The sequence below is a fragment of the Artemia franciscana genome, chromosome 4 (assembly GCF_032884065.1).
Source record: "Artemia franciscana chromosome 4, ASM3288406v1, whole genome shotgun sequence".
Classification (NCBI taxonomy): Eukaryota; Metazoa; Arthropoda; class Branchiopoda; order Anostraca; family Artemiidae; genus Artemia; species Artemia franciscana.
The window spans coordinates 9,985,708-10,007,041 of NC_088866.1; positions in this window are offsets into that span (position 1 = coordinate 9,985,708).

Consider the following 21,334-nt stretch of genomic DNA (forward strand, 5'->3'; position numbering starts at 1 on the left):
CAGCAATGCAAACTTATTATTTGGGATGAGTGCACAATGGCACACAAAAAATCGCTCGAGGCTCTGGATCAATGCTTGAAAGATTTGCGAGGGAAGTCGAGACCCTTTGGCAGCACATTAATATTGCTTGCGGGAGATTTCAGGCAAACATTACCTATAATACCTAGATCAACTCCTGCAGACGAAATGAATGCTTGCCTGAAAAATTCTAATTTATGGGCACACGTAAAAACATTAAAATTAACTACAAATATGCGTGTCCGATTGCAAAACGATGACTCTGGTCAAACATTTTCAGATCAATTGCTGGCAATGGGAAACGGAAAGCTCCCAGTAGACTCAATTTCAGGACGTATACAACTACCTGCTGATTTCTGTAATTTAGTGACGTCCAAATATGAATTGATTGAAAAAGTATTTCCGAATATTCTAAAAAATTATAAAAATAATAAATGGCTAAGTGAAAGAGCGATTCTCGCACCCAAAAATAAAGACGTCCACGAAATCAACTATATTGTTTTGACCAAGATTCGAGACTAGGCAGTCCTTTACAAGTCAGTCGACACAGTTTTGGAACCAAATGAAGCGGTTAATTATCCATCTGAATTTTTAAATTCCATAGATCTTTCAGGGTTTCCACCACACGTGCTACAACTAAAAATAGGCGTACCAATAATACTTTTAAGAAATATAAACCCACCAAAGCTTTGCAATGGCACTCGACTTGCCGTAAAAATAACAATGGAAAACCTAATAGAGGCCACAATCTTGACAGGGCCTTTTGAGGGTGAGGCTGTTCTTATTCCTCGCATTCCTATGATTCCAACGGATTCGCCTTTTCAATTTAAAAGATTGCAATTCCCAATTCGATTAGCATTTGCAATCACCATTAACAAAGCTCAAGGTCAATCATTAGAAAAATGTGGTATAGATCTTAATACTGATTGTTTTTCCCATGGACAATTGTACGTTGCATGTTCGAGGGTCGGTAAACCTGACAATCTATTTATATGCAGCGACAATTGGACAGCGAAGAATGTTGTATATTCGCAAGTTTTACGCAGTTAATTTGTATTTTGGAACCAAATGAAGCGGTTAATTATCCATCTGAATTTTTAAATTCCATAGATCCTTCAGGGTTTCCACCACACGTGCTACAACTAAAAATAGGCGTACCAATAATACTTTTAAGAAATATCAACCCACCAAAGCTTTGCAATGGCACGCGACTTGCCGTAAAAAAAAAATGGAAAACCTAATAGAGGCCACAATCTTGACAGGGCCTTATGAGGGTGAGGCTGTTCTTATTCCTCGCATTCCCATGATTCCAACGGATCTGCTTTTTCAATTTAAAAGATTGCAATTCCCAATTCGATTAGCATTTGCAACCACCATCAACAAAGCTCAAGGGCAATCACTAGAAAAATGCGGTATAGATCTTAATACAGATTGCTTTACCAATGTACAATTGTATGTTGCATCTTTGAGGGTCGGTAAACCTGACAATCTATTTATACGCACAGACAATGGGACAGCGAAGACTGTTGTATATTCACAAGTTTTACGTAGTTAATTTGTATTGTATCTATCTATCTATCTATCTATATAAAAACGAGTTGTGTGTATGCATGTTTGTTTGTTTGTAAAAAGAGCGTTTGCATATGACGTCATTATTAGTAAATACGGCTTTGTATATGGACAGACAATGGGAAAGCCAAGAATGTTGTATATTCGCAATTTTTAAGTAGTTTGAAACACATATATAAATCTATCTATATTCACAGGTGGGACACAGGGACACAACTACAATGGCGCGTAACTATTATGGCGCGTAACGACTTACGTGCGCGGGGGGCTTTGGGGGGCGCGAAGCGCCCCACCAACTAGGTGTTGGGGTGGCGCGAAGCGCCACCCCAACAGCTAGTATATATATATATATATATATATATATATATATATATATATATATATATATATATATATATATATATATATATTTATATATGTATATATACTAGCAGTTGGGGTGGCGCTTCGCGCCACCCCAACACCTAGTTGGTGGGGGCGCTTCGTGCCACCCCGAGCCCCCCCGCGCGCGTAATTCGTTACGCGCCATATTAGTTACGCGCCATTGTAGTTGTGTCCCTATGTCCCACCTGTGAATATAGATATATATATATATATATATATATATATATATATATATATATATATATATATATATATATATATATATATATATATATATATATATATATATATATATATATATATGTTTTTAACTACGTAAAACTTGCGAATATACAACATTTTTCGCTGTCCCATTGTCTGTGCATATAAATAGATTGTCAGGTTTACCGACTCTTGAACATGCAACATATAATGGTTCATGGGAATGTATTCAGATCTATACCTCATGATTCTAATGATTGCCCTTGAGCTTTGTTGATGGTGATTGCTAATCGACCATTCCCTGTGTCGCCGTCGTCATTTATATATCCCCCTGTGCCCCCCAGCGTCCCCGTTGTAGTTGTGTCCCTGTGTTCCGGTCGTCATTAATATTCCCTATGTCCCGGTGTCCCAGTCTGTGATTTCTCTTTGAGTGTCCCGGGCGTCATTTATATTCCTTGTGTCCCGGTGTCCCGGTCGTCATTTGTGTCCCGGTGTCCCGGTCTGTATATACAATCGTTTTGGAATTGGTCTTTTTTTTAGTTTTTATTTATTAGTTTTTAGTTTTTTTTTCTTTTTAAATTTTTTGTAGTTTTTACCTTTTTTTTAGTATATATATATATATATATATATATATATATATATATATATATATATATATATATATATATATATATATATATATATATATATGTTTTTAACTACGTAAAACTTGCGAATATACAACATTCTTCGCTGTCCCATTGTCTGTGCATATAAATAGATTGTCAGGTTTACCGACTCTTGAACATGCAACATATAATGGTCCATGGGAAAACAATCCGTATTCAGATCTATACCTCATGATTCTAATGATTGCCCTTGAGCTTTGTTGATGGTGATTGTTAATCGACCATTTCCTGTGTCGCCGTCATCATTTATATATCCCCCTGTGCCCCCCAGCGTCCCCGTTGTAGTTGTGTCCCTGTGTCCCGGTCGTCATTAATATTCCCTATGTCCCGGTGTCCCAGTCTGTGATTTCTCTTTGAGTGTCCCGGGTGTCATTTATATTCCTTGTGTCCCGGTGTCCCGATCGTCATTTGTGTCCCGGTGTCCCGGTCTGTATATACAATCGTTTTGGAATTGGTCTTTTTTTTAGTTTTTTTATTAGTTTTTAGTTTTTTTTTCTTTTTAGTTTTTTTGTAGTTTTTACCTTTTTTTTAGTTTTTATTTACTTATGTCCTGGTCGTCATTTATACTCCCTGTGTCCCGGTCGTCATTTGTGTCCCGGTGCTTTGTTGATGGTGATTGCTAATCGAACATTCCTTGTGTCCCGTTTGCTTTCTCTTTGAGTATCCCGGTCGTCATTTATATTCCCTACTAGCTGTTGGGGTGGCGCTTCGCGCCACCCCAACAACCCCAAGTTACGCGCCATTGTAGTTGTGTCCCTATGTCCCACCGGTGAATATAGGTAGATATATATATATATATATATATATATATATATATATATATATACTAGCTATATGTATATATATACATATAGCCTCCCCCTTCGCGCCACCCCAACAACCCCAAGTTACGCGCCATTGTAGTTGTGTCCCTATGTCCCACCGGTGAATATAGGTAGATATATATATATATATATATACTAGCTGTTGGGGGGGCGCTTCGCGCCCCCCCAAGCCCCCCCGCGCGCGTAAGTCGTTACGCGCCATATTAGTTATGCGCCATTGTAGTTGTGTCCCTGTGTCCCACCTGTTAATATAGATAGATTTATATATGTGTTTCAAACTACGTAAAAATTGCGAATATACAACATTCTTGGCTTTCCCATTGTCTGTCCATATACAAAGCCGTATGTACTAATAATGACGTCATATGCAAACGCTCTTTTTACAAACAAACAAACATGCATACACACAACTCGTTTTTATATAGATAGATAGATAGATAGATACAATACAAATTAACTACGTAAAACTTGTGAATATACAACAATCTTCGCTGTCCCATTGTCTGTGCGTATAAATAGATTGTCAGGTTTACCGACCCTCAAAGATGCAACATACAATTGTACATTGGTAAAGCAATCTGTATTAAGATCTATACCGCATTTTTCTAGTGATTGCCCTTGAGCTTTGTTGATGGTGGTTGCAAATGCTAATCGAATTGGGAATTGCAATCTTTTAAATTGAAAAAGCAGATCCGTTGGAATCATGGGAATGCGAGGAATAAGAACAGCCTCATCCTCATAAGGCCCTGTCAAGATTGTGGCCTCTATTAGGTTTTCCATTGTTTTTTTTACGGCAAGTCGCGTGCCATTGCAAAGCTTTGGTGGGTTGATATTTCTTAAAAGTATTATTGGTACGCCTATTTTTAGTTGTAGCACGTGTGGTGGAAACCCTGAAGGATCTATGGAATTTAAAAATTCAGATGGATAATTAACCGCTTCATTTGGTTCCAAAATACAAATTAACTGCGTAAAACTTGCCAATATACAACATTCTTCGCTGTCCGATTGTCGCTGCATATAAATAGATTGTCAGGTTTACCGACCCTCGAACATGCAACGTACAATTGTCCATGGGAAAAACAATCAGTATTAAGATCTATACCACATTTTTCTAATGATTGACCTTGAGCTTTGTTAATGGTGATTGCAAATGCTAATCGAATTGGGAATTGCAATCTTTAAATTGAAAAGGCAGATCCGTTGGAATCATGGGAATGCGAGGAATAAGAACAGCCTCACCCTCAAAAGGCCCTGTCAAGATTGTGGCCTCTATTAGGTTTTCCATTGTCTTTTTTACGGCAAGTCGAGTGCCATTGCAAAGCTTTGGTGGGTTTATATTTCTTAAAAGTATTATTGGTACGCCTATTTTTAGTTGTAGCACGTGTGGTGGAAACCCTGAAAGATCTATGGAATTTAAAAATTCAGATGGATAATTAACCGCTTCATTTGGTTCCAAAACTGTGTCGACTGACTTGTAAAGGACTGCCTGGTCTCGAATCTTGGTCAAAACAATATTGTTGATTTCGTGGACGTCTATATTTTTGGGTGCGAGAATCGCTCTTTCACTTAGCCATTTATCATTTTTATAATTTTTTAGAATATTCGGAAATACTTTTTCAATCAATTCATTTTTGGACGTCACTAAATTACAGAAATCAGCAGGTAGTTGTATACGTCCTGAAATTGAGTCTACTGGGAGCTTTCCGTTTCCCATTGCCAGCAATTGATCTGAAAATGTTTGACCAGAGTCATCGTTTTGCAATCGGACACGCATATTTGTAGTTAATTTTAATGTTTTTACGTGTGCCCATAAATTAGAATTTTTCAGGCAAGCATTCATTTCGTCTGCAGGAGTTGATCTAGGTATTATAGGTAATGTTTGCCTGAAATCTCCCGCAAGCAATATTAAGGTGCTGCCAAAGGGTTTCGACTTCCCTCACAAATCTTTCAAGCATTGATCCAGAGCCTCGAGCGATTTTTTGTGTGCCATTGTGCACTCATCCCAAATAATAAGTTTGCATTGCTGCAATACTTTACCCATCCCAGATGATTTGGAAATATTGAACGTGGGAGTTTCTGTAGAATGCAAGTTCAGAGGCAATTTCAAAGCGGAATGAGCAGTTCTTCCACCAGGCAGCAATGTTGCGGCTATTCCGGACAACACAATTGCCAACGCTATATCATTTTTTGATCGAATTGATGCCAGAATCAGTTTTATCACAAACGTTTTACCAGTACCTCCTGGCGCATCCAAAAAGAAAATTTCTCCAACGTTGTTATCGACACAATGCATTATCGTATCATAAATGTCTTTTTGTTCCGACGTTAACTTTGAAACGTTATTTTGTACATACGACAATAGATCACTCGTACTGTAACTTTGTTCACGATCCAATTCTACACATGTCGAAACAGCAGCGATACGGTTAGGTGAAGGCATTCCCAAATCCTGAAGAGGTTTGTTTGCCATACTTACGCACAAATCTTCTATAACAACTAAAGTGTAGTTATAAATTTCTGATGTAAAATCAAAAGTCATATCTGACGTCTCTAACTGTTTTCGATGGAGTATATCTTCGGACATTTTTGACTTATATTTTTCCCATAACTCTGTAGGAGCTGATGGAGAGCAAGTTGTTAAAATGATGCCAAACAATGCACGAATTTGACTTGGGGTTGACGTTTCGCACGCGTCATTGATGCAGTTATCCCAGTGTTGGTCATTCTCCAATAAATTCAGAGCTTGGCATGAACTACGGTAAGTGTCATGTATAGTACCATTTACAGTCCTCAAATACTCAAAGGATGTCGGACCGGGTACATTCACCAAAAGCAGGCGTAGAAAGAAGCATTCATGTTGATTGGGGTGAACGGTGTAGAGTCTTCCTATCGTGGTATCTTTGAAGATGGTAGGTTGGCCGTCGACTGATTTACCCTGTTTACGATGTTCAAATACTTTATTTTTAGTATTCCACGTGTAATACGAAGGCACTTCAGTATACAGCAGTTTTTTTGCAAAAGAATCATTTTTGCAAAGCGAAAAAAAAGCTGTTAATGTTGTATCCGGTGGATTCAGGACTCTTTGTTGCACGTTGGTTTCCGTGAAATAAACACGTTGACCATTCTGTAAATGTACCGCTAAGTGAACAACAGCTGGACTACGTTCATGTATCGGAAATGAAAGAATTCGCCAAACAGCTTCATTACTGCTTATGTATCTTCCAGCCCGATATTCTACGATTTCATTGAAATCTTTGATTTCGGGCTGCAAACCAAAAACTGCCATGTCACTGCCTTTGTTGACGTATTTACATATGTATTTGATTGCCTTTACGGAGTTACAGTATTCAACGTTTATGTGTGCATTAAATGTTTTTGATAATAATGGGGAATATGGAACAACCCACTGGTTATCTACTTCGATGGTGGTACCGTTACGCTTCTTTATTATTGCTGTTTTACCGCCGTCTTCAGTAGATCTTCTTCTATATTGTGGGTAACCATCATTGCCAGTAATTGTTTTGGGTACTAAAAGTCGAGGATATTGCTTTGTGCACCTTCATTTGGCCATGCATGGTGAATTTTCGTTCAGTGCACCGCAAGGTCCATGTATCATATTTTTTACAAAAATATCATGTAACCCCTTATCGACATTTTTATCAGGTATTTCAGCGGAAATCACATCATCAATTTCGTTCGAAGTAATTTTTTTATGTAGCCAGATTAGTGTATGTGCGTGTGGCAAACCTCGTTTTTGCCATTCCACTGAGTACATCCAGCATCGCACTGACCCAAACACTTCATGTTTTACAAGGTAGTTTATCAGTGATTTCATATTTTGCCTGAAGACACGTGCCGTAATGTCATGCCTATGAACCGCCGATTGTCCTTGAAGTAAAAGCTGCAGTATCTCGTCCCAAGATTGATTACATGTAAATGTAATAAATAAATCTGGACGACCATAGAGACGAACATACGCAATAGCATCTTGAGCATATTCATGCATATGACGGGGACTGCCAGCATATAACGAAGGTAAAATTGTTAATCTTCCAACGTTTGTGGTATTACCGTCATTTATAACTGCATCTCGCAAATGAATGTATTGTTCAGAGCGGAGCTTGGTCTGATTCAGGCGGATATATAGCAAACGTTCTGATTCAATTTTAGCATACATATCCACGACGAATTGGTGAAACAATACACGGCATTTTAAAATATAATTTTCTTCATCCTGCCGAATCATTAGTCTATAGGAATAATAATGCATTGCACTGCATTTCTTATTCATTTCTTTGTTAGTGGCTGGATTCATCAATTTAATATTAAAGTGATAGCCGTCGGCTCTATCCCAAAAAATGATAGGATATTGTAGGGCATCGTAGCATCGATGAGTTTCAGCAATTCTTAACAACTGAGCGTTTCGCTTATGAAGAATAATATCTCGAGGTAAAAACTGATCACCGACCATAACGATTGCCACTTCGTCGATAGTCGGAGCATTGTATCTACGCACATGTTGGCCAGGAGGCGTTTTGTCAGCGGAAATAACAATTTTATGCGTATCAGTAGGCATCAAATCGATGGCTGTTTTGAACAGACGCACTAAATTATTATTTTCGTGGAAAAGATGTTGCAATTGGGAAACGATTGTCCTTTCAACGTTGGGAGAAATTTCGCAACGTGCATTCAATTCAGAATTTCTATCACTGATGAAGTACAATTGTAAAAATTTATGATTCTCGCCTGAGAATGGTAGAAGGGACCCTGCTTTATGATAAATTTGCCCTTTTACTTTGAAAGTAGACATAAATTGATCTGGATTTTCGATTTGGGCTCCAAACGACGTCATTTGGAAACATGAGTTGTATTGTCTGATTTTTGACAAAAAACGCTTAGATTCTGACGTAATTCCAGTAAGGAAAGTCTTCAATGGCTCTGGTGGTGCAGCCAATAGAGGAAGTTTAACTTTTCCTGAGGCGCAACACATTCCCATTGTTTCACCATTGAATTTCAAGGCCTTACAATAGGGACAAATTTTAGACATATTCCCGATTTGAACACATCTACTCAAGCTATAATCATCGACTGGGTTGTACCTGAATGCCAGGCGATAACTTTCAGGTTGCTCTGATTCCTCGGCACGCTTTCTTTTCTTACTTTCTCTATCAGCAGCAAGCCTGCTTCCGCGTTGCTCTGGTAGTTCCTCGGCACGCTTTCTGTTCTTTCTTTCTCTATCAGCCTCAAGCCTGTTTCCTTGCTGTTCTTTTGATTCCTCGGCACGCTTTCTGTTCTTTCTTTCTCTATCAGCCTCAAGCCTGTTTCCTTGCTGTTCTTTTGATTCTTCGGCACGCTTTCTGTTCTTTCTTTCTCTATCAGCCTCAAGCCTGTTTCCCTGCTGTTCTTTTGATTCCTCGGCACACCTTCTTTTTTCACTTTCTCTTTTAGCAGCAAGTCTGCTTTCGCGTTGCTCTGGTAGTTCCTCGGCACGCTTTCTTTTCTGACTTTCTCTATCAGCAGCAAGTTTTTTGGCATAGACTCTTTGAGCATCTTCATCAGTCATTGTAAACTTAAACATTAATAGATTTCTACGTGAACATATGTCTTATATATCTTGAATGACGTCACCGTCAAAGCAAAAATGACGACAACTAATTTCATGACGTCAGCCGACACAGAAACATGACGTCACCTGACAACTAATTTCATGACGTCAGCCGACACAGAAACATGACGTCACCTGATCCACAGACAGACAGACAGACAACTTATTTTTATATATATAGATATATATATATATATATATATATATATATATATATATATATATATATATATATATATATATATGTTTTTAACTACGTAAAACTTGCGAATATACAACATTCTTTGCTGTCCCTTTGTCTGTGCATATAAATAGATTGTTAGGTTTACCGACTCTTGAACATGCAACATATAATGGTCCATGGGAAAACAATCCGTATTCAGATCTATACCTCATGGTTCTAATGATTGCCCTTGAGCTTTGTTGATGGTGATTGTTAATCGACCATTCCCTGTGTCGCCGTCGTCATTTATATATCCCCCTGTGCCCCCCGGCGTCCCCGTTGTAGTTGTGTCCCGGTCGTCATTTATATTCCCTTTTTCCCGGTCGTCATTTGTGTCCCGTTGTCCCAGTGTGTGATTTCTCTTTGAGTGTCCCGGGCGTCATTTATGTTCCTTGTGTCCCGGTCGTCATTTATGTCCCGGTGTTCCGGTCTGTATATACATTCGTTTTGAATTGGTCTTTTTTTAGTTTTTAGTGTTTTACCTTTTTTTTTGTTTTTTTAGTTATAACCCATGATTCTAATGATTGCCCTTGAGCTCTTTGAGTGTCCCGGTCGTCATTTATATTCCCTATGTGCCGGTGGCCCGGTCGTCATTTGTGTTCCGATGTCCCAGTCTGTAATTTCGTCAGTCGAAAACATGACGTCATCGGCAGTTATATATATATATATATATACTAGCTGTTGGGGTGGCGCTTTGCGCCACCCCAACACCTAGTTGGTGGGGCGCTTCGCGCCCCCCCAAGCCCCCCCCCCCGCGCGTAAGTCGTTACGCGCCATATTAGTTACGCGCCATTGTAGTTGTGTCCCTGTGTCCCACCTGTGAATATAGATAGATTTATATATGTGTTTCAAACTACGTAAAAATTGCGAATATACAATATTCTTGGCTTTCCCATTGTCTGTCCATATACAAAGCCGTATGTACTAATAATGACGTCATATGCAAACGCTCTTTTTACAAATAAACAAACATGCATACACACAACTCGTTTTTATATAGATAGATAGATAGATAGATACAATACAAATTAACTACGTAAAACTTGTGAATATACAACAGTCTTCGCTGTCCCATTGTCTGTGCCTATAAATAGATTGTCAGGTTTACCGACCCTCAAAGATGCAACATACAATTGTACATTGGTAAAGCAATCTGTATTAAGATCTATACCGCATTTTTCTAGTGATTGCCCTTGAGCTTTGTTGATGGTGGTTGCAAATGCTAATCGAATTGGGAATTGCAATCTTTTAAATTGAAAAAGCAGATCCGTTGGAATCATGGGAATGCGAGGAATAAGAACAGCCTCGCCCTCATAAGGGCCTGTCAAGATTGTGGCCTCTATTAGGTTTTCCATTGTTTTTTTTACGGCAAGTCGCGTGCCATTGCAAAGCTTTGGTGGGTTGATATTTCTTAAAAGTATTATTGGTACGCCTATTTTTAGTTGTAGCACGTGTGGTGGAAACCCTGAAGGATCTATGGAATTTAAAAATTCAGATGGATAATTAACCGCTTCATTTGGTTCCAAAATACAAATTAACTGCGTAAAACTTGCGAATATACAACATTCTTCGCTGTCCAATTGTCTCTGCATATAAATAGATTGTCAGGTTTATCGACCCTCGAACATGCAACGTACAATTGTCCATGGGAAAAACAATCAGTATTAAGATCTATACCACATTTTTCTAATGATTAACCTTGAGCTTTGTTAATGGTGATTGTAAATGCTAATCGAATTGGGAATTGCAATCTTTTAAATTGAAAAGGCAGATCCGTTGGAATCATGGGAATGCGAGGAATAAGAACAGCCTCACCCTCAAAAGGCCCTGTCAAGATTGTGGCCTCTATTAGGTTTTCCATTGTTTTTTTTACGGCAAGTCGAGTGCCATTGCAAAGCTTTGGTGGGTTTATATTTCTTAAAAGTATTATTGGTACGCCTATTTTTAGTTGTAGCACGTGTGGTGGAAACCCTGAAAGATCTATGGAATTTAAAAATTCAGATGGATAATTAACCGCTTCATTTGGTTCCAAAACTGTGTCGACTGACTTGTAAAGGACTGCCTGGTCTCGAATCTTGGTCAAAACAATATTGTTGATTTCGTGGACGTCTATATTTTTGGGTGCTAGAATCGCTCTTTCACTTAGCCATTTATTATTTTTATAATTTTTTAGAATATTCGGAAATACTTTTTCAATAAATTCATTTTTGGACGTCACTAAATTACAGAAATCAGCAGGTAGTTGTATACGTCCTGAAATTGAGTCTACTGGGAGCTTTCCGTTTCCCATTGCCAGCAATTGATCTGAAAATGTTTGACCAGAGTCATCGTTTTGCAATCGGACACGCATATTTGTAGTTAATTTTAATATTTTTACGTGTGCCCATAAATTAGAATTTTTCAGGCAAGCATTCATTTCGTCTGCAGGAGTTGACCTAGGTATTATAGGTAATGTTTGCCTGAAATCTCCCGCAAGCAATATTAATGTGCTGCCAAAGGGTTTCGACTTCCCTCGCAAATCTTTCAAGCATTGATCCAGAGCCTCGAGCGATTTTTTGTGTGCCATTGTGCACTCATCCCAAATAATAAGTTTGCATTGCTGCAATACTTTACCCATCCCAGATGATTTGGAAATATTGCACGTGGGAGTTTCTGTAGAATGCAAGTTCAGAGGCAATTTCAAAGCGGAATGAGCAGTTCTTCCACCAGGCAGCAATGTTGCGGCTATTCCGGACGACGCAATTGCCAACGCTATATCATTTTTTGATCGAATTGATACCAGAATCAGTTTTATCACAAACGTTTTACCAGTACCTCCTGGCGCATCCAAAAAGAAAATTTCTCCAACGTTGTTATCTCCAATAAATTCAGAGCTTGGCATGCACTACGGTAAGTGTCATGTATAGTACCATTTACAGTCCTCAAATACTCAAAGGATGTCGGACCGGATACATTCACCAAAAGCAGGCGTAGAAAGAAGCATTCATGTTGATTGGGGTGAACGGTGTAGAGTCTTCCTATCGTGGTATCTTTGAAGATGGTAGGTTGGCCGTCGACTGACTTACCCTGTTTTTGACGTTCAAATACTTTATTTTTAGTATTCCAGGTGTAATACGAAGGCACTTCAGTATACAGCAGTTTTTTTGCAAAAGAATCATTTTTGCAAAGCGAAAAAAAAGCTGTTAATGTTGTATCCGGTGGATTCAGGACTCTTTTTTGCACGTTGGTTTCCGTGAAATAAACGCGTTGACCATTCTGTAAATTTACCGCTAAGTGAACAACAGCTGGACTACGTTCATGTATCGGAAATGAAAGAATTCGCCAAACAGTTTCATTACTGCTTATGTATCTTCCAGCCTGATATTGTACGATTTCATCGAAATCTTTGATTTCGGGCTGCAAGCCAAAAACTGCCATGTCACTGCCTTTGTTGACGTATTTACAAATGTATTTGATTGCCTTTACGGAGTTACAGTATTCAACGTTTATCTGTGCATTAAATGTTTTTGATAATAATGGGGAATATGGAACAACCCACTGGGTTATCTACTTCGATGGTGGTACCGTTACGCTTCTTTATTATTGCTGTTTTACCGCCATCTTCAGTAGATCTTCTTCTATATTGTGGGTAACCATCATTGCCAGTAATTGTGTTTGATACTAAAAGTCGAGGATATTGCTTTGTGCACCATCCTTTGGCCATGCATGGTAAATTTTCGTTCAGTGCACCGCAAGGTCCATGTATCATATTTTTTACAATAATATCATGTAACCCCTTATCGACATTTTTATTAGGTATTTCAGCGTCACCGTCAAAGCAAAAATGACGACAACTAATTTCATGACGTCAGTCAACACAGAAACATGACGTCACCTGATCAACAGAAAGACAGACAGACAACTTATTTATATATATATAGATATATATATATATATATATATATATATATATATATATATATATATATATATATATATATATATATATATATATATATATATATATATTATATATATATATATATATAGTAGCTGTTGGGGTGGCACTTCGCGCCTCCCCAAAACCTAGTTGGTGGGGCGGTTCGTGCCCCCCCAAGCCCCCCCACGTGCGTAAGTCGTTACGCGCCATATTAGTTACGTGCCATTGTAGTTGTGTCCCTGTGTCCCACCTGTGAATATAGATAGATTTATATATGTGTTTCAAACTACGTAAAAATTGCGAATATACAATATTCTTGGCTTTCCCATTGTCTGTGCATATACAAAGCCGTATGTACTAATAATGACGTCATATACAAACGCTCTTTTTACAAACAAACAAATATGCATACACACAACTCGTTTTTATATAGATGGATAGATAGATAGATACAATACAAATTAACTGCGTAAAACTTGCGAATTTACAACATTCTTCGCTGTCCAATTGTCGCTGCATATAAATAGATTGTCAGGTTTACCGACCCTTGAACATGCAACGTAAAATTGTCCATGGGAAAAACAATCAGTATTAAGATCTATACCACATTTTTCTAATGATTGACCTTGAGCTTTGTTAATGGTGATTGCAAATGCTAATCGAATTGGGAATTGCAATCTTTTAAATTGAAAAGGCAGATCCGTTGGAATCATGGGAATGCGAGGAATAAGAACAGCCACACCCTCAAAAGGCCCTGTCAAGATTGTGGCCTCTATTAGGTTTTCCATTGTTTTTTTTTACGGCAAGTCTCGTGCCATTGCAAAGCTTTGGTGGGTTGATATTTCTTAAAAGTATTATTGGTACGCCTATTTTTAGTTGTAGCACGTGTGGTGGAAACCCTGAAAGATCCACGGAATTTAAAAATTCAGATGGATAATTAACCGCTTCATTTGGTTCCAAAACTGTGTCGACTGACTTGTAAAGGACTGCCTGGTCTCGAATTTTGGTCAAAACAATATTGTTGATTTCGTGGACGTCTATATTTTTGGGTGCGAGAATCGCTCTTTCACTTAGCCATTTATTATTTTTATAATTGTTTAGAATATTCGGAAATACTTTTTCAATCAATTCATTTTTGGACGTCACTAAATTACAGAAATCAGCAGGTGGTTCTATACGTCCTGAAATTGAGTCTACTGGGAGCTTTCCGTTTCCAATTGCCAGCAATTGATCTGAAAATGTTTGACCAGAGTCATCGTTTTGCAATCGGACACGCATATTTGTAGTTGATTTTAATGTTTTTACGTGTGCCCATAAATTAGAATTTTTCAGGCAAGCATTCATTTCGTCTGCAGGAGTTGATCTAGGTATTATAGGTAATGTTTGCCTGAAATCTCCCGCAAGCAATACTAATGTGCTGCCAAAGGGTTTCGACTTCCCTCGCAAATCTTTCAAACATTGATCCAGAGCCTCGAGCGATTTTTTGTGTGCCATTGTGCACTCATCCCAAATAATAAGTTTGCATTGCTGCAATACTTTACCCATCCCAAATGATTTGGAAATATTGCACGTGGGTGTTTCTGTAGAATGCAAATTCAGAGGCAATTTCAAAGCGGAATGAGCAGTTCTTCCACCAGGCAGCAATGTTGCGGCTATTCCGGACGACGCAATTGCCAACACTATATAATTTTTTGATCGAATTGATGCGAGAATCAGTTTTATCACAAACGTTTTACCAGTACCTCCTGGCGCATCCAAAAAGAAAATTTCTCCAAAGTTGTTATCGACACAATGCATTATCGTATCATAAATGTCTTTTTGTTCCGACGTTAACTTGGAAATGTTATTTTGTACATACGACAATAGATCACTCGTACTGTAACTTTGTTCACGATCCAATTCTACACATGTCGAAACAGCAGCGAAACACTCATCCCAAATAATAAGTTTGCATTGCTGCAATACTTTACCCATCCCAGATGATTTGGAAATATTGCACGTGGGAGTTTCTGTCGAATGCAAATTCAGAGGCATTTTCAAAGCGGAATGAGCAGTTCTTCCACCAGGCAGCAATGTTGCGGCTATTCCGGACGACGCAATTGCCAACACTATATCATTTTTTGATCGAATTGATGCCAGAATCAGTTTTATCACAAACGTTTTACCAGTACCTCCTGGCGCATCCAAAAAGAAAATTTCTCCAACGTTGTTATCGACACAATGCATTATCGTATCATAAATGTCTTTTTGTTCCGACGTTAACTTGGAAATGTTATTTTGTACATACGACAATAGATCACTCGTACTGTAACTTTGTTCACGATCCAATTCTACACACGTCGAAACAGCAGCGATACGGTTAGGTGAAGGCATTCCCAAATCCTGAAGAGGTTTGTTTGCCATACGTACGCACAAATCTTCTATAACAACTAAAGTGTAGTTATAAATTTCTGATGTAAAATCAAAAGTCATATCTGACGTCTCTAACTGTTTTCGATGGAGTATATCTTCGGACATTTTTTACTTATATTTTTCCCATAACTCTGTAGGAGCTGATGGAGAGCAAGTTGTTACAATGATGCCAAACAATGCACGAATTTGACTTGGAGTTGACGTTTCGCACGCGTCATTGATGCAGTTATCCCAGTGTTGGTCATTCTCCAATAAATTTAGAGCTTGGCATGCACTACGGTAAGTGTCATGTATAGTACCGTTTACAGTTCTCAAATACTCAAAGGATGTCGGACCGGGTACATTCACCAAAGGCAGGCGTAGAAAGAAGCATTCATGTTGATTGGGGTGAACGGTATAGAGTCTTCCTATCGTGGTATCTTTGAAGATGGTAGGTTGGCCGTCGACTGACTTACCCTGTTTTCGACGTTAAAATACTTTATTTTTAGTATTCCACTTGTAATACGAAGGCACATCAGTATACAGCAGTTCTTTGCAAAAGAATCATTTTTGCAAAGCGAAAAGAAAGCGGTTAACTTTGTATCCGGTGGATTCAGGGCTCTTTGTTGCACTCTGGTTTCCGAGAAATAAACACGTTGACCATTCTGTAAATGTACCGCTAAGTGAACAACAGCTGGACTACGTTCATGTATCGGAAATGAAAGAATTCGCCAAACAGCTTCATTACTGCTTATGTATCTTCCAGCCTGATATTGTACGATTTCGTCGATATCTTTGATTTCGGGCTGCAAGCCAAAAACTACCATGTCACTGCCTTTGTTGACGTATTTACATATGTATTTGATTGCCTTTACGGAGTTACAGTATTCAACGTTTATGTGTGCATTAAATGTTTTTGATAATAATGGGGAATATGGAACAACCCACTGGTTATCTACTTCGATGGTGGTACCGTTACGCTTCTTTATTATTGCTGTTTTACCGCCATCTTCAGTAGATCTTCTTCTATATTGTGGGTAACCATCATTGCCAGTAATTGTGTTGGATACTAAAAGTCGAGGATATTGCTTTGTGCACCTTCCTTTGGCCATGCATGGTGAATTTTCGTTCAGTGCACCGCAAGGTGCACTGAATAATATCATGTAATAATATCATGCACCATAATAATATCATGTAACCCCTTATCGACATTTTCATCAGGTATTTCAGCGGAAATCACATCATCAATTTCGTTCGAAGTAATTTTTTTATGTAGCCAGATTAGTATATGTGCGTGTGGCAAACCTCATTTTTGCCATTCCACTGAGTACATCCAGCATCGCACTGACCCAAACACTTCAAAATTTACTATGTAGTTTATCAGTGATTTCAACTTTTGCCGGAAGACACGGGCCGTAATGTCATGTCTATGAACCGCCGATTGTCCTTGAAGTAAAAGCTGCAGTATCTCGTCCCAAGATTGATTACATGTAAATGTAATAAATAAATCTGGACGACCATAGATACGAACATACGCAATAGCATCTTGAGCATATTCATGCATATGACGGGGACTGCCAGCATATGACGAAGGTAAAATTGTTAATCTTCCAACGTTTGTGGTATTACCGTCATTTATAACTGCATCTCGCAAATGAATGTATTGTTCAGAGCGGAGCTTGGTCTGATTCAGGCGGATATATAGCAAACGTTCTGATTCAATTTTAGCATACATATCAACGACGAATTGGTGAAACAATTGACGGCATTTTAAAATATAATTTTCTTCATCCTGCCGAATCCTTAGTCTATAGGAATAATAATGCACTGCACTGCATTTCTTATTCATTTCTTTGTTAGTGGCTGGATTCATCAACTTAATATTAAAGTGATAGCCGTCGGCTCCATCCCAAAAAATGATAGGATATTGTAGGGCATCGTAGCATCGATGAGTTTCAGCAATTCTTAACAACTGAGCGTTTCGCTTATGAAGAATAATATCTCGAGGTAAAAACTGATCACCGACCATAACGATTGCCACTTCGTCGATAGTTGGAGCATTTGTATCTACGCACATGTTGGCCAGGAGGCGTTTTGTCAGCGGAAATAACAATTTTATGCGTATCAGTAGGCATAAAATCGATGGCTGTTTTGAACAGACGCACTAAATTATTATTTTCGTGGAAAAGATGTTGCAATTGGGAAACGATTGTCCTTTCAACGTTGGGAGAAATTTCGCAACGTGCATTCAATTCAGAATTTCTATCACTGATGGAGTACAATTGTAAAAATTTATGATTCTCGCCTGAGAATGGTAGAAGGAACCCTGCTCTATGATAAATTTGCCCTTTTACTTTGAAAGTAGACAAAAATTGATCTGGATTTTCGATTTGGGCTCCAAACGACGTCATTTGGAAACATGAGTTATATTTTCTGATTTGTGACAAAAAACGCTTAGATTCTGAAGTAGTTCCAGTAAGGAAAGTCTTCAATGGCTCTGGTGGTGCAGCTAATAGAGGAAGTTTAACTTTTCCTGAGGCGCAACACATTCCCATTGTTTCACCATTGAATTTCAAGGCCTTGCAATAGGGACAAATTTTAGACATAGTCCCGATTTGAACACATCTACTCAAGCTATAATCATCGACTGGGCTGTACCTGAATGCCAGGCGATAACTTTCAGGCTGCTCTGATTCCTCGGCACGCTTTCTTTTATTACTTTCTCTATCAGCAGCAAGCCTGATTTCTTGCTGTTCTTGTGATTCCTCGGCACGCCTTCTTTTTTCACTTTCTCTTTTAGCAGCAAGTCTGGTTTCATGATGCTCTGGTAGTTCCTCGGAACGCCTTCTTTTTTCACTTTCTCTTTTAGCAGCAAGTCTGCTTTCGCGTTGCTATGGTAGTTCCTCGGCACGCTTTCTGTTCTTTCTTTCTCTATCAGCCTCAAGCCTGTTTCCTTGCTGTTCTTTTGATTCCTCGGCAATCTTTCTTTTCTTACTTTCTCTATCAGCCTCAAGCCTGTTTCCTTGCTGTTCTTTTGATTCCTCGGCACGCTTTCTTTTCTTACTTTCTCTATCAGCAGCAAGTTTTTTGACATAGACTCTTTGAGCATCTTCCTCGGCTGTTGCCATTGTAAGTTCATCAGTCATTTTAAAGTTAAACATTAATAGATTTCTACGTGAACGCATGTCTTAAATATCTTTAATGACGTCACCGTCAAAACAAAAATGACGACAACTAACTTCATGACGTCAGTCAACACACAAACATGACATCACCCGACAGACAGACACATCCACAGACAACTTATTTTTATACATATATATATATATATATATATATATATATATATATATATATATATATATATATATATATATATATATATATATATATATATATATATATATATATATATATAGATATATAGATATATTTAGTTGTATATACAAATTGAATAATAAAAAACTTGATCACCTTGATGTTAGAGTTCTTAGGAAATTTTATATATAATGGCAGTATAATTTTAATCAAATGTAAATATAAGGTTGATTTATAATGTCTTGCTGTAAATAAACTTAAAAATATTATATATTCCGACATTTTATATAATTTTATGACATATAGAAATTTTTAGGACATTTTATGCAGCCAAAATCCTATAGACAGGTGTGTATTCTCCTGATGAGCCCTTGTGTTGGGTTGTTGCCCCTGAATTATTTGTCTTTACTGATTTTATTGTTTGGTAAATGATGACTAATACTTATTGACGCCATGACTGCCTGTTCATGGATTATTCCTTATGGTTGATTTTGTATGTCTATGGTATTTGACCCATGTGATTGTATGGATGAGTAGGGCTAACACCTCATTCAAGTGCTGGTCTATATTAATCACTAATGTAGGAAAACAGTCTTCCTTTTCTTCTTCTATCTTCCTTTTTTTTAATGTGTTTGTGCTGTTGCATTGGGGATTTTTTATTTCATAAATATATAATTACTCATTTAAAGCGAATAGATATGTAAATATATATAATAATAATTCCTTTTGCTTCAGCTGTTCAAATTAATTCACAATTTTGTAAAAGCATCTTGACAAGCTTTCGCTTGTCTTCTAACCGAAGTTTTTCTGCATCACTTCTGGTTTTGACCCGTTGTCTTAACATCAAAACTATTAAATTAAGGCTCTAAAATAATTTTATAAAATTTGTGACCTGTCTAGATCGATTCTTTATGTCAGAAAATCTAAGGATGCAAGTTTTCAAAAATTAGCATGATTATTGCGTTATTCTTTTGTTTCAAATCATGAGGTGCCAAATCAGCAGTTGAAACTGAATTAAGAACTTATGGTATGAATGCAATGTCGCCTTTCTTTTAATGTTTCACAGAGCCATATATTTTCAATGTTTGTATTCTCCTGGGATTTGCTGTGATACTCACTCTTGTTTTTCTCCTAATTGTAGATTTTGTTGTTCATAATTTTAATTTGTGATTTGTTTTGATTCTTGTTGGCATAAATCATCTAACTGCCGTTATTGTTTGGCTTCATTTTTCTTCACCATTACTTCAGATATTTTTCCGTTCCTTCTAATTCAGCTGCTGGAAATTCACCCATTATCTAGTATAAGCCTCTTGACAAGCTTTTCGCTTGTGTTTTAGTCGTTGTGCTTCCATTTTGTTGTGTTTGCTTCAATCTCGTTTTTGACTCGTTGTCTTCATGTCTTCCAAACTTATATTTTTTGTGCTTCATTTTCAAGTTTGTCTCGTAGTGATTCTCGTTGTTGCATATTTTCTATCTGCATATTTCTTTGTGCTTCATTTTCATCTTTGATTTTTTTCGATTCTTGCTGCCGCTTGCCTTACAACCGCATGTTTCTTTGTTCCTCATTTTCTTTCTCCTTTACCATAATCATTTTTCAGGCCCCTGTGCTTTAGCTGTTTTGATCAGTGTTTTTAAGTTTGACGGCTCAGGCTGTTGCATGTCTTCTAATCATATATGTATCTGCATTTCAGTATCGTTCATTGTTACTTCAAATATTCACTCCGTGTCTTCTGCTTTGGCTTTTTCGATTGGCCTTATCCTGTTTGATTGTCCAGGTTATTGTTTACGGCAATTGTGAATGTTTAATGGTCGAGGTTATTCATTTTAAGCAATTGTGAATTTGCGTCTTTTGCTTTGTCTTCTTGTCATAGTTGATGGCCAAAATGGTGGGAAAAAATTCTTGTTATTCAAACGAATTATCTTAACAATTATAAATTTGTGTTTTTCGGTTTGTCTTCCTGGTCTCGTAACGCTTTTAATAGCTTTATTGTCAAAAGTTGTTAAAGCAGCATTAATTAAAACCCTTATTTTCTTCCAAAAATATTTTCCGTATTATTAGCTTCAGCTGTTCGGATCGGTCTTGTCACATTTGATGGTCTAGGTTTTTAGGCTTCAGTAATTGTGAGTTTGCGCTTTTTGGGCTTTCTCATAGCGTCATTTATACGATTATTTTTTTCTTATCGAACCTTGTAACCGATCTGGATCTTTTTATTA